This window comes from Eretmochelys imbricata, chromosome 3, assembly GCF_965152235.1.
Source record: "Eretmochelys imbricata isolate rEreImb1 chromosome 3, rEreImb1.hap1, whole genome shotgun sequence".
In the NCBI taxonomy this organism is placed as follows: domain Eukaryota; kingdom Metazoa; phylum Chordata; order Testudines; family Cheloniidae; genus Eretmochelys; species Eretmochelys imbricata.
The window spans coordinates 80,047,472-80,065,993 of record NC_135574.1 but is presented as its reverse complement, the minus strand read 5'-3'; positions in this window follow the sequence as shown (position 1 = coordinate 80,065,993).

The following is an 18,522-nucleotide window of genomic DNA, read 5'->3' as shown; positions in this document are numbered from 1 at the left end:
GACAAACTCATGGTTAAGGCAGTTGAATACTGCCCTGGAGAACTGAATTCTATCCCGGCCTCTGTCACAGAGTTCCTGAGTGATACTGCAATAAGAGCCCTGTAGAAAAGACACCAAGATTAAATGAATAAGTCTGTATTCAGAGCAAGGTCTGAATGGTATACAGCAAATGAGGCATGGAGCATCACTTTGAATGATGAGGATATTAAGAAATATGGAATAGCTTTCCATTCAGTGAGCACTGCTCATTCTGTGTACTGAATGAGGCAGGGCTCTTGTGGAACAAATATGTAAATAAACAACATCTTAATGCAGATGCACAATGAAGTTCAATTAGTAGATTCCAAGGCCAAAAGCTATCACCATTGTGATCATCTAGTCTGACTTCCTGTATAACACAGGCCAATGAACTCCCCTTCCCTCTTCCTGCTACCCCTCCCCCGTTTACCATTTACCAATTTACCAATCACTGACAATTTGAAAATCAAGGTTGGATGTTTTTCTAAAAGTTATGACCTATGAATTTTTTGGGGGGTCCCCCGCCCCCCCAAAAATTCGTAGGTCATAACTTTTAGAAAAACATCCAACCTTGATTTTCAAATTGTCAGTGATTGGTAAATTGTTCCAATGGATTTTTACTCACCATTAAAAATTTACCCCCTTTTTCTAGTCTGAATTGGTCTAGCTTCAATTTACAGCCATTGGATTGTATTATACCTTTCTCAGTTAGATTTAGGAGCCTTTTAATAAATATGTTTTCCCCATGTAGGTACTTATAAACTGTAATCAAGTCACCCCTTAACCTTCTCTTTGTTAACTTAAATAGATTGAGCTCTTTGAGTCTATCGCTATAAAGCATGTTTTCTAATCTATCAATCATTCGGGGCTTTTCTGTGAACCCTCTCCAATTTATCAACATTCTTCTTGACTTGCAGACACCAGAATTGCACATACTATTCCAGCAGCAGTCACACTAGTGCCAAAAAAACTCAGGTTCTTATGTTCTTGGGAAATATGATTCCTTCTTCCCACATTGTGGCTTGTATGTTTTATTGCACTCTTCTAGAACTGGTGCGATGTCTAGTTGGCCTGCTGACTTTTCTGGTCAGGTCTCATCTTCAGGGGCAAGACTAGCTGACTTTCTTTAACAAGCTCAACTTGATGACTCCTCCACAAGGAGACCCTACTTCACTTTAATGGGGCATAGTTAACATAAAAGTCACATACTCAATACCTTTTTAATCCTCGATTTATGTTTCTATGAACTCCTTAGAAGCACCAATATTCCGCCCCCCCTTCAGTTTTGTTTTCATTTGATCGTTCCTATGTGCTTTGAGAAAACTTGATACTTCCTGGTACTTTAGAGAAAGCATTCTCCACCTTTTTCTTTCTGAGGTTCCCCAACATGCTATTAAAAACTCCACAGCCCAGCTGTGCCACAACTGTTTTTCTACATATAAAAGAAAGGGCTGGCGCTAGGGAGTAGCAAGCAGGGCAATTGCCTGGGCCCCATATCCCTCAAAGCTAAGTTGCTCAGGTTTCTGCTTCAGCTCCAGGTGGTGGAGCTTGGGGCCTTGGGCTTCAGTCCCGTATGGCAGAGCTTTGGCTTTCTGGCCTAGGCCCCAGTGAGTCTAATGCTGGCTCTGGTAGGCGGACCCCCTGAAACCTGCTTGTGGCCCCAAGGGGGCTCCGGAACCTGGTTGAGAACTGCTACTTCAGAGCAACTGTTCACATTTAGGCAGTAGAGACATGAATATGATTAAAGATAATTTGGTGTTTCATTATAACACCATCATTTTATTATCCCCATTAATAGCAAATGTTTTAGAATTCATTTCTGGTTTATTATAAAATTAAAAAAAAACTTCTTAACTTGTACCAAACTATGCCCTCTGATATGCACTCAATCTCCTACCACATTCCTTTTAAGCTAAGATACCACTTAGGTTTCTTCCCTGCACCAACCAGTTCCTGACTGAATTCACCTCATACAATCTCCCCTGAGGATATGCTCCCCCATCATAGCACAGCACACATAGTGCCCCAGGTCCCTAGCCCAAATCTGTACATATTGGCTCCCCTTTGTTCCTTTCTCCCCCAAAACACACCCAAGTTAATTCCATTTCTGGGGCCCCAGACAGAAGAACTCACATGATTTCCTCCTTCCTCCTCATCCCCTCCTCCCCCTGCCAAAAGGGTAGAAGCTCACAGAGTACAAAAATCTGTTCCTCCTTCCTCTCCCACCAGACCAGTAAGTTAGTTGTGTAAGCAGGGGAATAGTCCCGCTGTTGTGGGGAACTTTCCTGGCTTTTGCACTACCCTGGTGAAGTGGGCTAGCGAAAGGATCTGAGTCCTCACTCCCACTTCCTTTACCCAGTGGTCTCTCTGCCCTTGAGGACTCTCCTTCCACTCTCCTGTCTGGCAGAGTCCTCGTAACCCCGACAAGGCTGGGCCCAGGATTCTGGGGGACTCGACCCCCAACCCTGCTGTGATCACCTAGGAGAGGGGTTAGGGTCCCCACTCCGGGGTACTCTCTCTGCACTGGGCACTTCTCTGACCCACTGACCATTACATACAATTTAAAGCAAATGCAAGTTATTTAATGAACAATTAATTTTAAAAAGAATAAGAGAAAATGGGAAAGGTTAAAGGAAACACATCACCCCACTCTGTGGCAGGGAACATCACAAACAGTGTCTCTGGAATGTCAGGGCAGTTCACAGTCTGTTCCTTGTAAGTCCCAGGCCTTCTTCTCAGGCCCTGGCTGTGCTGCAGGGATGCTGTGGGTTGGACACTTGCTCTGGTGGTGGCCACACGCTCTCAGGCTCTAAGTGGTAGGACCCTTCTTCCCAGTGTTGCCCGCGCTCTGTCAGGGTTACGATCCAAGCATGGCCTGCAGAGCCTCTTGGCTGAGGTGTCTCCCTATGCTGGGCCCGCTGCCCAGGGTCCCCCTTGCTCTCCTCAGCTGCTCACTGCACCCAGCTCCAGACTGCTCCAGCCCCAGCTCCGCCACTCTGTCTCAGCACTGCTGCTGCAGCTGCTCTGCCTCCAGCTCCCTGGGCTGCTTCTTTGGCCCCTCTGGCTCTGGTTGCTGCAGCTCTGCTCCCAGGACAGGTCTGCTCTGCCGGCTGCTTCTGTGACTCTGCTCCCAGCACTGACCTGCTTCCTGGGCTGCTTTTCTGGCCCCTCTGGCTCTGGTTGCTGCAGCTCTGCTCCCAGGGCAAGTCTGCTCTCTCTGGGCTGTGCCTCTGGCTTTGGGGCTGCAGCTCTGCTCTGAGCACAGGGTCTGCTCTCTCTGGGCTGCTTTTCTGGTCCCTCTGGATCTGGCTCAGCTCTGCTCCCCAGCTTAGCTTGGGCCCCTGCTTTCTCCTTAGCTCGGCTCCACTCTGTCCAAACCAGGCAATTCCAGGTCACATGGAGGATGGGACCTCCCTGGCCTCCTGACTCCCTGATTAACCTGCCTGCCCTGTCATTCAGGCTGACCTGGAGCATTGGCCTCTCCCCATTGTTCCTGGGGGCTGTCAGTCTCAGAGTCCTGATTCCCCATCGACCTTTCCCCCCTTTTTAGTACTGGGAGCTAGTAACTAAAACACCACTGAATGTTAGTAAGGGGGCAACAGTCCCCTTACGTTTGCCTTGTTTAGGGTACCAAGTAGTGCAATTATCATATGTAGTTTTCCAGGCCTTGGGTCATTCAACAAAAAGTGTATAATTTCTTCCAGAGAGAACCATTAATTCCTCCCTGCAGCATCACATAGTAAATCATGATGTGTCATCTTTAGCCTCTCACTTTTCTCTTCCCACTTACATTGCTGCTGACTCCCAAGGGGGAGCAGGGGTGGGGGTGTGTGTGTGTGCGAAGCATCTGCAGTTGACTTGCTTTATGTAAGCAAATTTCTCCTTTTAGCCTATGGTCAGCCCACATAGTGGAGTAATACTTTCTTATATCAGCAGATAGGGGATACAGTAAATCATAAGTGTGTTGGTAAATCAGCCCTCTGCTGCATCTGAATACTTCGCAGTTTGTGCCTGCTCTACAATTCCTCATTCAGCAAAGTGCTTTGCATAAGCACTTTCATAGAACCATAGACATGTAGGGCTGGAAGGTATCTCAAGAGATCACCTAGTCCAACCCCCATGCACTGAGGCAAGACTAAGTAAACCTAGACCATTCCACAGGTATTTTTATAACTTGTTCTTAAAAACCTCCATTGATGGGGATTCCACAATCTCCCTTGGGAGCTATAGCAGGGACACCATTCGCCAGCTTCCTTGTTGTGGCCAGGGGCATTTCCAGAGCACATTCCATCTACCTCCTCTCTTCAGGTCCCCTTAGGAGTGCTGTGTACTCTTTCTCAGTCTTGCCCTGAAACTGGGTCAGTAGCCCAAAGTAATTCAAGGTAGTCCTCAGTGTCCCAAGCACAAGGTCCATCATAGTAACACCAGTGTTTGTACCCATCTCCAATATGCCTGCTGAGTACAGAGCCTTTAGCCAGCTCAGCTGAAGCCTTGTCCTCCAGCTCTGCCTTTCTTTTTCTGTCAGCACATTTGTGTTCTGAGATGGAAAGTGGCATAAATACTCTTCTCCTTCTGAGAGCTCCTCCTGATTGGCCAGGAGAGAAGAGAGCCTTGCCCCTTCCTGCACTACAGGACTCCTGACATCGGGCCCTTAAAGTAATAGAGTCCTTGAATTTTCCTATCCTAGTGCTAACTCCCTGGGACAACCTCCTCTCATTTAGTTTCAGCCAGTTTCTGAGCCTGTGCTCACACCAACATCCATGGAATGTAATCTTCTGGCCACCCTTTGGCTTAAAGGGCCAGTACACCCTGTCACAGAAGCTTATTCCATTGCCTAACTATTCTTGTAGTTCGAAAGTTTGTCCTTATATCGTTGCTTCAAATTAAGCCAATTACTTCTTGTCCTACCTTCAGTGGACATGGAGAACAATTGATCACCATCCTCTTTATAAAAGCCTCTAACATGTTTGAAGATTGTTATCAGATTCCCCCTCAGCATTCTTTTCTCAGGACGAAACGAAACACACACCCCCGCCCTGCCCGCCCGCCTGCCAAAACCTGGGCATGTTTAAACTTTTCCTCATAGGTCAGGTTTTCTAAATCTTTTATCATTTTTGTGTCTCTCTATGGACTCTCTCCATATTTTCTTAAAGTGTGGCACCCAGAACTGGATACAATACTCCAGCTGAGGTGTCACCAGTGCTGAATAGAGCAGGACATTTACCTCTCATGTCTTACCTATAACACTGCATCGCTGAACTGGGGGCTAAGACAGAACCCTGGATCTCAGCAGGTGGAATAGTTCTGTCTGTCAGAGCTAGATTTTTCAGCTGTGTTTTAGCAAAAGTTAAGTTGTTTGTAAGTTAATATTCATCCTTTTTAAAAATTGGATTTTAGCACTTGGATCACACTGCTAATGTACTTTATAATTGTCTATTTTCACCTTGAAAATCTTAGTGGGAGTTCAGAATTCACTGTGAACACTTAATGTGCTGTGTCTAGCTGGCCAAACTCTGTTTTGCCAAAGGACCATGTAACCAAAATGGCATTCCTTTATAGACCCAGGGACTAGATTTTGTTTCTCTAAAGTAATATTATTTTCCTGAAGTGCAGTAGTGGCTGGCCTGGTTTTGTTACTGGAAAAGAAAACATAGGAAGTGGCATAATTCTTTGTCTTGGCTAATCTTCAAGAACCTCGTTAATGATCAGTGGCTACAGTGAGTGGATGAACTCTGGTCTTGAATTTTGCTTTTCTAACATGGATTAATAGAAATTGCTGATACGTGCCCAATCATGTCAGCCATTCAGGTGTTTGCGGGATGAGTGCTTGGAGAATTTGTCTTGTGTCACAGCAGTACAACTCAGTTTGTTTCAATTAGGTTTAGATTTGTTCCAGAAACACTTGATTTGTGGCAGGCTTTCCCTTGAATAAATGTCTCTAGGGATTCTCAAGAACATAAGCCATCTTTTCCATCACCTTTTAAAGTTTCTGTAGACATTTTATTTAGAAGACCTATCAGATGCATCCAGTTATTATAATCTGTTCCTGGCTAACAAAATTGGGGCTAGATTGTGCTGTACTGTGGTGGGGAGGGCCTGAGAAGAGAGCCTGGAGGAATCATCCATCCCCATGAATGCCTGGCTCCTATAAAGGCCAGGCAGAACTGTAGTCCTTGCACTTGGGAACACAAGTGGTGCAGCTTCTCTGCTCCTTGGGAATGCAGAGTGGTATCAGCATGCAAGGAACAGCAGTCTGCATGCCATGTGAGGCATAGTAGTGGGTGTCCTCTCTATCCATGTTGGTGATCTTGGGCTCTGCAATGTCTCTTATTCAAGGCTGTGCCTAACAGCCGCAACTTAGGCCTCAGGTGGAAAAGCGCAACCAAACTAAAGAGTATCTAGAGTCTAAAAAACTGCCTTGCTGGTCTGGATGTTGTTTTTTTCATTATATTAAAACTACTATAACTAAAGCCACACTGAGGATCATATTTTCATAGGTGGATGGGGATGCAATAATTACTTAAGCTGCATCTACACTGCAAAAAAGAAAAAGTGGCAGCGAGTCTCAGAGCCCAAGTCAGCTGATGTGTGGGGCTCATGCTACAGGGCTAAAAAAATAGCAGTGTAGACATTCCTACTTGGGCTAGAGCCCAGGCCCCAGTGAGGGGGAAGGGTCTTGGAGCCAAAGTGGGAATGTCTACATGCATATTTTTAGTCCCGTAGCGCAAGCCAGAGTCAGTTGACCCAGGCTCTAAGATTCGTTGAAATGGGGCATTTTTTGCAGTGTAGACATACCCTTAAAGAGCTGAAGATTCTTTTCTACTTTCTTGTACCACTGGAGAACTGTCTAGTCAAACTGTATCTCTGTAGTGTCAATGCTGTAAGTAGACCTGAGGAAACTGGAGAGATCATTGGCTGCCCCTGGTGAATCCAGTGGTCAGGGTTTTTGTTTACCATTCACTTGAGGGAATATGTCAGACTTGCTCTGTTATATACAACATAGAACTGGAGATAATCCCTGTGTAATAGAGTTCTCTGGGGTCAGGTGTCCTAGTGGTTAGCATCCTTAGTGCCACCTCCCTATGGGTAGGATTTTCTGTCCAGTCCATCTCTTAATCAGATGTGCGGAGAGGTGGGCAGGTGGTCTATGTCCCTCCTGTGGTAGGGGAATTTTGTAGGAGAGCCCGGGCCCACCTTCTCCACTGGGCTGTGACCCAAGACCACAGGAAGGCCAACAGTGTCTGGCCCACAAAGGCGCCTTCTGAGTTACCCTCCCTGCGTCACTTCCTATTGTCTGGCTTTCTCTTCCAGCCCAATATAAGTTGAAAAGAAAAAGAAAAGGCAAGCAAAACTGCCAGCCCCAACTGGGCTTAACATGCAGTCTTGACCCCTCGGGAAGGCTTCTCCTGCACCCTTGTAAGGAGCCTTCAAGCTAGGACTTCCCTGCTTCCCCTTCTGAGCTGGGTGGTTCCCTTTTCAATGCTTTCTCCAGTTAGAGCAGGGTCTGCTGGGGTGTAGCTCCCTGGGCCCCGTACTTTCCTTTACCCCTTCAGGCCCATGATGGGGTCTTTACATTCCATCACGCTGTATACATTAATTTCCATTATATTTGAAACATCAGCAATATGAATTTACAGCAACTATTTCTAGCAACAGCCAAATGCCAGCATTCACCCTCAGGGGCCAGACGGGAGCATGAAAATAACTTCATGCAAACTTGTGGCCAACCTCTCTCATGCTAAAACAAACAATTCTACGCAAGGCTCCTGTTGCTGCCTGAGCTAGTGACATTGGTCATCGAGTTCGCTGAAGAGAAGCCTATGATCATGCATTTTATTCCTGATGCAGTTAGTTGGTGTTAGTGCAAGGCCATGCATCATTACCCTCTCCTCCTCCTCCACTGAACTATTAAGAGATCAAAAGCTATTATTTGAGGTAACCTAATAAAGACATTAGAGTGTGTGCTATGGAAAGAAGAATTCTGCATTATAATACCACTCGTTGCTGGTGAAAGGTAGTGCTAGTGGTGTTCTCTCTCTGTACAGCTGTACTGTAGGCCAAAAGTCATAAAACCTTAGGTATAGAATATATTTTGTCAAAACGTGGAAATCATGAGCTCTAAAAGTAAAACAGAACTCAAAGATTGTGAAATATTGTTTAACTCTGGCAAAATACAAATTCTGATGCTGAATATTTTATAGATGTAAAATATTTTATTCTTCTAGTTCTAGAAGCAGGGCAAGAAATTATTTTTCAGACAAGATTCTTTCTTTTTATGTCACGCTGGCTTCCAAGAACTTATTTTTCAGACAAGATTCTTTCTTTTTATGTCACGCTGGCTTCCATGGAGTTAGTAAACCACTTAATAAAATTTAAATTTCCCTTAAAATCGCTTAAGTTAATGAGGAAAAACCAGACAACATCGTTTCATCGAATTTATGAAACCCCATATTTTTTAAAAAGTTCTGGAGATCTTGCAAAACCCAAATCCCCAATGAACCTTGCTGCTTATGACTAACCAAGTGGTAATTATAAAATCAAAGCTCTGTTAATCTGTAGCAGAGGGAATAGTTGCATCTATATTTAAGGTTGCCTGATGATTTTGAGTCTAATCCCTATTTTCCCTTGCAGGTAGAAATTCTCCTGCAATTGTCTTTGCTCAGAAATGAATTCTACTTTCTAGTATGAACAAAAACAGTTCAGCAGTTTTTGAATATGAGGAGAGTAAAAGTAATAACCGACATTTCCTCAATTAAAAAAATCTGCTGAAATGACAAGAAATTAAAAGCTGAAATTTGTCATGGGAAAACTCCAATCTACATTAACTCCTGAACCAGATTGCCATGGACCTAAAGCTCATTTAAAGAAAAATAAATAAATGATTATTTTCTTGAAGCAGAAAATTTAATGGAATTCTTCAAATACCTTTTGATAATAAGCAGGCTTTCATATCCATCTGCCTTCTAGTTTAGTTGTTGTAGTGCATATCTGGATGCTGGTATTGTACTTGGCTCTGCAGAAAGACTATTTAATTACTGTCTGAGGATATTTATGTGGTTAAGGCTTTGTTCATACAAAGGCAATTCTCTTTAAGCTGTGGTTGGCATATGCATATATCAAACTATCCAAAAGATTTAAGTGGTAACCAGTTTTACAGCATAGACTGAGTGATTTGTTAATTTGTAGTTTATTTGTAATTTAGTTAAACATCATTTACATATATTCACATTAATCAGATCCAGCTCAGAACTTCTGAGTTTAAAAAACAAATAGTCACTGAATCTGCTACAAATTATACTAAGGATCATGCAGCACTGTTCCATGTAGACACAAGTAGCTTGGGAGTCAGTAACCAGCAGGGGAGGCAAATTGGACTGTTGTCAGTGACTGCTCAAAAAAAAAAAAAAAAAGAAAAGTGCTATTTATTTTCTGAGTAGGAGACAGAGGTCTTCATTCTCTGCTATGTAGTCACTAAAGGTGTGCAAAGTGGGTGCAAAATGCTATTAGGTCAGAATGTACGAATACACAAGGTGTAAGGCTCACTTACTCTGATGTAAATTAAGAGCAAGGTCATAAAATCAATGGATTTACACCATATTATTTAGATTGTAAACTCTTCAGGGCAGGGACTCTATAACTATGTGTTATAGAGCACCTAGCACAATGTGGCCTCAGTCTCGTCTGGGGCCTTATGGGCACTACTGTGATAGAAATATTTAATAGTAACAACCTCCTTACGCAAGAATCAGGACCAAAGTTGTTTCTTGGAGTTCTTGGTAGCTCCTTTGCCTGAGAGATGCTCTAAGACAAATAGAACAATGAGATTTCAAATAAATGGTGCTTATTCAACAACAGAAGAAGAGTCCTTCCCATTCTTTATTCATCCAAAATTCCCAGTGGGTGAATGAAGACTGCAAGGTCATGGCCTATCTCACTAAAATTAAGTGAAATGGGTACTTTAAAAAAAATGAAGAGTGAAGGCTTTTGAAAAACATTTATACAAAAGGTAACAGAAGTGACTAATGATAAAAAAAGAAAAGGAGTACTTGTGGCACCTTAGAGACCAACACATTTATTTGAGCATAAGCTTTCGTAGCTCACGAAAGCTTATGCTCAAATAAATTGGTTAGTCTCTAAGGTGCCACAAGTCCTCCTTTTCTTTTTGCAAATACAGTCTAACACGGCTGCTACTCTGAAACCTAATGATAAATTCGCTCCCTGCAAGACAGCAATGCTCTGTTTAGGGATTCCTCCTGAGTGCATTTTATTTTAGATGTCTCTTAAACTACAGTTGATCAGAAAAAGAGAACAGTAGAAATTAATACCCATTTTTTGATCTACAGTCCCTACTGAAATGGCAGGATCCATAGATTTTATACTGGTGTGTTAAAACCATCTATGCTTTCTAAATAAATAGTTTTAAATTACTGGCTGTTGCATAAATGTGCAAATCTGTTTGGTTTAAAAAAAAATCAGCAATTTCCTCAAAGCTACAAATTTCTCACCAGTCACAGTAGAAAACTTGTGCTGGGGATGCACCAGCTGCTGAATTTTTAATATCTAAGTTACATATGTGAGTGAAATATAAAATAGTTTATTTTCACGTCTCCCCACTGAAATCCTATGGGGCCCTCATTTTTTCTATCTGTTTTGTGGAAATTATGAGGAGAAAAGTTCCCCTATAATCTGAATACAAATGTCAAAAAATTGATTATTATTCCTTTAAGTGCATCAATCTACAGTCCTCTGTGAAATAATATTGGCAATATTACATATTTTTTTCTTTTTCTGGTTCTGAAATAGAACATTATTTTTCCTACTTAGGAATTGATCACTTTTCCCCTCCAGTCCCTGGTCCATGGCCATTTTATTTAAGGACAAATAATCTTTTTGAGATTTTAAATAATACCATGACAATGGGAAACTGTGCCAATGTCAGCATAAGCCTCTTCTCCTTCTCTACTGTTGTGAAAGTGCAACAAGCCTATGGCTTACCCAAAGGTCACTGAAGTCAATGAAAGGCCACTGAAGTCCATTTACTACAGCATAGCAGATTTAGATTAAATTTTAGGAAAAACTTCCTAACTGTAAGAACAGTAGGACAATGGAACAGACTGTCTCAGGAGGTTATGGAAGCTTCTTCACTGGAGGCTTTCAAAAGGAGGCTGGATCGCCATCTCTCTTGGATGGTTTAGACACAACAAATCCTGCATCTTGGCAGGGGGTTAGACTAGTTGACCCTTGACGGTTAGAAGGCACCGATGATTTCATGACTTCAACAGGTATGCATCAGGGTTTTATTGTTCTACTAATAGGAAAGCTTAAGATCAAAGATCATGCTTTATAAGTGAAAAAGTGGAAGCCCCTCCCTGACCCTTTTCCATGCAATTACTCTTGAATGGAACATCTTGGGCACAGCCCTATCATTTGGGACTACAACTGTGGCTGACCATGAGTAACATGAGTTCCCACTGCATGGTTGCACAAGGACAGGGCACAGTTTAGCTCAAACACACTTGCCATAAAAATAGTCCACAAAAGTTTGTGCTGATTTTATTTGTAATGTGTACTGTATTACAGCTGTACATATGCATCTACTTAAATGACTATTAGAGTGTTAGGATATAGATATTCAGGCCTGTCTGTAAAGGCCTATACTCTAAGAATTTAGGTGTATTCTTATCACTTAGCTAGTTATAGAGGTACAAAAGAGAGAATCAAAATCACTGTCTGACTGTATAGGGCCTGTGCTTAAGCTAAGGCCTTTGGCAAGTGTCATAAATATAAAGGGAAGGGTAAACCCCTTTGAAATCCCTCCTGGCCAGGGGAAAGCTCCTCTCACCTGTAAAGGGTTAAGAAGCTAAAGGTAACCTCGCTGGCACCTGATCAAAATGACCAATGAGGAGACAAGATACTTTCAAAAGCTGGGAGGAGGGAGAGAAACAAAGGGTCTGTGTCTGTCTGTAGTCGTCTTGGCCGGGGATAGACCAGGAATGGAGTCTTAGAACTTTTAGTAAGTAATCTAGCTAGGTATGTGTTAGATTATGATTTCTTTAAATGGCTGAGAAAAGAATTGTGCTGAATAGAATAACTATTTCTGTCTGTGTATCTTTTTTGTAACTTAAGGTTTTGCCTAGAGGGGTTCTCTATGTTTTTGAATCTAATTACCCTGTAAGATATCTACCATCCTGATTTTACAGGGGGGATTTCTTTATTTCTATTTACTTCTATTTTTTATTAAAAGTCTTCTTGTAAAAAACTGAATGCTTTTTCATTGTTCTCAAATCCAAGGGTTTGGGTCTGTGGTCACCTATGCAAATTGGTGAGGCTTTTTATCCAACATTTCCCAGGAAAGGGGGGGTGCAAGTGTTGGGAGGATTGTGCATTGTTCTTAAGATCCAAGGGTCTGGGTCTGTAGTCACCTAGGCAAATTGGTGAGGCTTTTTACCAAACCTTGTCCAGGAAGTGGGGTGCAGGGTTTTGGGAAGTATTTTGGGGGGAAAGACGCGTCCAAACAGCTCTTCCCCAGTAACCAGTATTAGTTTGGTGGTGGTAGCGGCCAGTCCAAGGACAACGGGGGGGAATATTTTGTACCTTGGGGAAGTTTTGACCTAAGCTGGTAAAGATAAGCTTAGGAGGTTTTTTCATGCAGGTCCCCACATCTGTACCCTAGAGTTCAGAGTGGGGGAGGAACCTTGACAGCAATGCAGCAGAGGCAGCCATAAGCTGGGAAGCGAACGGTCACATCCTCACATTCCAAACTAGTCACATTGAAATAAGGTGCTATTGGGCTGTTAGGAATACAATCCTGTCCTGATAGTGCCTATCACCTCCAGAGAAAGGGAAGTGCCTAGAAAATGTAAAAGGAAACTTAGTTTGATAGCATCCTGTCTGGCAAGAACTCACTTATCAATAGACACAGCTGGGAAACCCTTATGTCTTTATAGATGTATTTCAGAGTAACAGCCGTGTTAGTCTGTATTCGCAAAAAGAAAAGGAGTACCTGTGGCACCTTAGAGACTAACCAATTTATTTGAGCATAAGCTTTCGTGAGCTACAGATGATGAAGTGAGCTGTAGCTCACGAAAGCTTATGCTCAAATAAATTGGTTAGTCTCTAAGGTGCCACAAGTACTGCTTTTCTTTTTATAGATGTAGTTGTGAAATCCTCACTTCTGTGTTGTTTTGTCATTATAGTTCCCACTTTGCTATTGTTTATTTGCATGGTCTCTGTCTGATACTGTGATTGTTTCTGTCTGCTGTATAATTAATTTTGCTGGGTGTAAACTAATTAAGGTGGTGGGATATAATTGGTTAAATAATCATGTTATAATATGTTAGGATTGGTTAGTTAAATTTCAGTAAAATGATAGGTTAAGGTACAGCTAAGCAGAACTCAAGTTTTACTATATAGTCTGCAGTCAATCAGGAAGTAAGGGGGGGGGATGGGAACAGGAATGGAGGTAGGGAAATTGGAATCATGTTTTGCTAGGTGGGGGGGAATGGGAACAGGGACACAGGTAAGGCTCTGTGGTGTCCGAGCTGGGAAGGGAGACACTAAGGAAGGAAGCTCGAATCATGCTTGCTGGAAGTTCACCCCAATAAACATTGAATTGTTTGCACCTTTGGACTTCAGGTATTGTTGCTCTCTGTTCATGTGAGGAACAGCAGGGAAGTAAGTGGGTGAAGGAATAAGCCCCCTAACATAGAGCATTACAGATCCATAGGACAAACTAATTGTTTTTATTTCTTCCATTTTAGTGCCTGTGCTGTATTGATCTGCTATTTAATAAGTCACTCAGAGGCAAGCATGCACAGTATATTCCTGAAGTATAGACTTTCTAGACAAAAGCTTGTAAGTACATTTTTCTCCTATAAGCAGTGGGAGAGCATTTGTTTTCAATAAATTGGGTCAGAATCATTTGTTTATTAGAGTGAGACCTACAGTTTTCAACAGGTAGGAGAGAGAGAAAAGAAAGCCACAACATGGTACAGCTTCATCCATGTATTTCATTATTATTTGTATTACAGTAGAACCTAAAGGTCCCAACAGAGATCAGAACCCCCTTGTCCTAGGCACTGTACAAATATACAGTGAGAGAGCTGTTGCTCTGATGAACTCAGTCTTGGCACGCTTAGCTTCTAACAGGTCACTAATGGGAGATCAAGCAGTTAATTGGTGAAAAATTGCAGAAATATACACTTTATCAGTGTTACCATATTCAGTATGGGTTTTCTGAACTGAGGCTCTGATTTTTATTATTATTTGATTATAGGCAGCCAGCATCACTAACAACTTTAACACTTTCCATTGTAAGTCCTTGTAGAAAAGTGCGTTCACCACACACACAAACCCTTGTGGCTGGGCATAGCATAGCGGCTGTCTTCTCAAGTGCCCCCTGCCAATAGTTGCTCTAGTTTTGCAGTGGTTTCTGTTACTGTCAATCAGCCCTCTGACCAGGTCACCATTTAGTACCACCCCTTTCAAGCTAACAAAGTCCTTTAACAAGTCCAACAGAAATATAAACACAACTGAATCTTCAACCCCAATAGGGCTCAGCTGGCCACCCCTTTCCCTGATAGGCAAAGTCTCCTGTGTAATGCTGTGTACTCTCATCTATCCACAGGGTAGGGCTGGCCCTGTTCTCCACCTTCTCAGGTTTCAGGCTAGCCATCGTCCCTCAATGGCTCCTCATCATCCTTCAGGCTCACATCAGGAGCAGACTGTCTATTTCTCTGCCCTTTCAGCTTTCTTAGCCTTTCTTTTGGGTTAAAAATTGATGAGTAATTGGGTTGCCCAACTTGAATCATAGAATATCAGGGTTGGAAGGGACCTCAGGAGGTCATCTAGTCCAACCCCCTGCTCAAAGCAGGACCAATCCCCAATTTCTGCCCCAAATCCCTAAATGGCCCCCTCAAGGATTGAACTCACAACCCTGGGTTTAGGGGACCAATGCTCAAACCACTGAGCTATCCCTCCCCCCAAACACACCTTTTAAAGTGGTATGATTTTCAGAAAGGATTGAGCAGCCATCCTCCTGGTTAATTAAATCCAGATAGTAGGGGGTCTTCCTTTTTAGTGATTGGCCCTTATTGCCTGCTTGCAGAAGGAATCATCTAGACCACGTGGCTGAGGTGCTAGCTCCTTACTTTCCTCAGGAGAGGGTGTTCATTAATGAGATTCACAACCTGGAGTTCCTTTTAGGACCTAGGGTGGGATCCATGAAGATACTTAGGTGCCTTAACCCCAAATTTAGGCACCTAAGTCCCAGTTTTTGGCTCCATTACAATCCACAAGACTCCTGCCAAACCCAGTAGGTGCCTAAACTCACCCAGCACCTAAGTTCTCAGTTGCCTTACTGCCTATGTTTGGCCTCTGGATATGCACATATGTGGCCTCTCTAAGTGTCCAGACACGTATCTCCCCATCTAAGCCCCAGAGCTATTCACAGACAGGCATTCATCTGCTTAAACTGCGTGCAGGGTTCAATCTGGTAGGCATGCTCTGAGTCAATCTACCAAATCTGGTCCTATTCAGAATGGAAGAGGAGGAGCCTTGCCCTCTGGACTCCCTTATAACTCTTAGCCCAATGGTTAGATCACTGGCTTAGGAAGCAGCAACCCAGGTTCAATTCCCCCCTCTGAGGCAGAGAGAATTGAAAAGAGAGTCTTTGACCTCTCAAATGAATGTGCTAACAGGCGATGGGATATTCTGATGTAGGGCTCTTTCAGTTTCTCCTGTTGAAGCTGCTCCACTGTGGATAAATAGTGAAAGAGTGATTGGAGGGGAGAGACTGGCCCTGAGGCCTCCCAGGTAGGAGCCCTAATCACGGGGCTATGGAATCTGTCTGTCTCTCTCCCTCATATCCAAAGACTATTTAAGTATTTATCTACAGTGGAACAATCATTAGGCCCAAGAGCATACAAGTTACTCTGTAGTCCACTTGTACCTGGGAGGAGCCCCACATAAGAATATCCCATAGACCAGTAGTTAGAGCATTCACCTGTGAGAGGATTTGAGCAGGGCTTGCTCACATCTGACTGAGGGGGGAATTAAGCCTTGGTCTCCCACTGCCCAAATGAATGCGCTAACCACTAGACTAAAAGTTTTATAAGCTAGGTACAATACCCACTAACCCTTCTATCTTCTCCAGCTATTTAGCATGTAATGAGGGAGGCAATTAACCCATTCCTTCAAGAAACACCTTAGGCACATAAACCATCTGATTCCAGGCACTGGGTTCCTGTTTGTGGATCACTTAACCGAGATGGGTGCCTGCCTGCAGCCTGGACTAAGGTGCCCAACTGTGAGACAGGGTGGGGATTAGCACACACCCGTCTCATTAGCATCTTCCATTGACTATTTTAGGAAGCTCCCTACCTAGCAGGCTGGCTTCTGTGGATTGCATTCTAATTCACCCCTCTCTCCCAATTCATTGTAAAGGGAGCATAGGTGCCTAACTCAGGCTTTGTGGATCACATTGTGTTCTTGTGATATTATAGGCTCCTGAAAGATAAGTGCTGTGATGCTTAGGATCACAGTACTTAAGTCCTTTTGTGGATTTTGTCTTTAGATCATCCTAGATGAGTGTTTTGCTAGTAGCAGCAACCAGGAGTTTTCCCTCCATATACATGTGCACATTGCCAAAGTCCTGTATGCCTTTTTGTGACCTCCTGATTGAACTATTACTCTGCACTTCATTTATTTCTGTTGTTTTCCAAATGGAACATATTATACCTTTGCTCAATTGTCTGCACAGGCTACCACTTTACTTTTTTGTGCAATCCAAGTGGTTGTTTTTGATCTAAAAAGCCCTTGGTTGGGATCCTGCCTACTTTTGAGGCTTCCTTTCCTCTTTTGAGCCATCTTGATAGTTGATATCAGCTGGTTGCTTTTGGTAGACTGGCTTGCCAGTGAAGGACTTTTGAATCTGGAACTCACCTTTCTTGTTGCTCTGACAGAGCTAGAGTTTGTGGATTTTTGGAGTATAGTTTAAAATATTTCTGTAGGAAGCAAGCCTGTGTTTGCAGGCTATTGCCTAAGTGGGCTGATTTTGTTGCATTCTTGTTAGTCAACCAGTCAAGTTGCTTGTGCGGATGCGATCTGGTTTCAAACTGTTGTATGAATGCCAAGAAGCTATGATGAACTCATTTTCAAGAGCTCCCAGATAAATACACCTAGTAGCTAGTAAGGAATTTGTGAGAAAGAAGCTGGTAGCACCAGTCCAGTTCTCTGGGTTAGGTGTTCATATCAAAACTTGCACTAATTTAATGGAGATCTCACCAGAATGGTGAAGTGAATGGCCATAAAGACTTAAGTATCTTGGATAGAGGTGGAGCAGCTGAGAGGCATGTTGGAGAGGGAAGTACTTGCATATGCTATACCTGTATGACGGGAAAATAGAGGGTTTTGGAATCAGCTAGCACTATTTCAGTAAGGCATACAAATTACAAGAGCGAAAGAGCCACACTGTTTCTTGTTCTCATCATCCGTGCCTTGTTTTCCCCCTCAATACAATGCCTTGTTTTTTTTGGACTAGACACGCTGGCTTTGTTTCCTGTCTGCTAACTAGAGCCATCTCCTTTATCATATAATATGAAATGAAATCTCATTCTCTTACCCTTAAGCCACCATCCGCACTGAAAAAGAAACTATCAGTTATAAATGTTTGTCTGTCTGATTTGTTTCTCCTGTTTAAAAGTGCGATTGCAGAGGCCCTAAAAGTAATGAGGCATTTAATGAAAACATGCATTTTATAGGCAAAATACATGGGGGTGGAGAAATATGTGAAGCTGCTGCACGTGAGTTAATGAAGTTAAATGACCTTTACATTTTTGCTAATTTGACCTCAGGTTACCCCTTTGATATTTCAGCCTGTTCTGCTTTTATTTAATTTTTACACTGTGTGTGTGTGTGTGTGTGTGTGTGTTCATTCTGTAGAGATTATCTTACTTCTGTATTTGGCACTGGTGTGACCGCTGTTGTATCCATTTCTGGTGCCTACAATTGAAGAAGGATGTTGATAAATTGGAGAGGGTTTAGAGAAGAGTCATGAGAATGATTAGAAGATTAGCAGAAATGCCTTCATAGTGATAGACTCAAAGAGTTCAATCTATTTAACAGAACAAAGAGAAGGTTAAGGGGCTACTTTATTACAGCCTAGAAGTACCTACTTGGGAACAAATATTTGATAATGGTCTCTTCAATCTAGCAGAGAAAGGTATAACTCTATCCAATGGCTGGAAGATGAAGTTAGACAAATTCAGATTGAAATAAAGTGTAAAATTTAACAGTGAGGGTAATTAAGTGTTGGAATAGTTTTTACCAAGGGTTGTGGTCGAATGTCCATCTCTGACCATTTTAAAATCCAGGTTGGCTGTTTTTCTAAAAGATATGCTCTAGGGATTATTTTGGGGAAGTTCTGTGGCCTGCGTTGTATAGGTCAGACTAGATCAGTGGTCTCTTCTGGCCTTGGAACCTATGAATCTCCATAGTATTTATTTC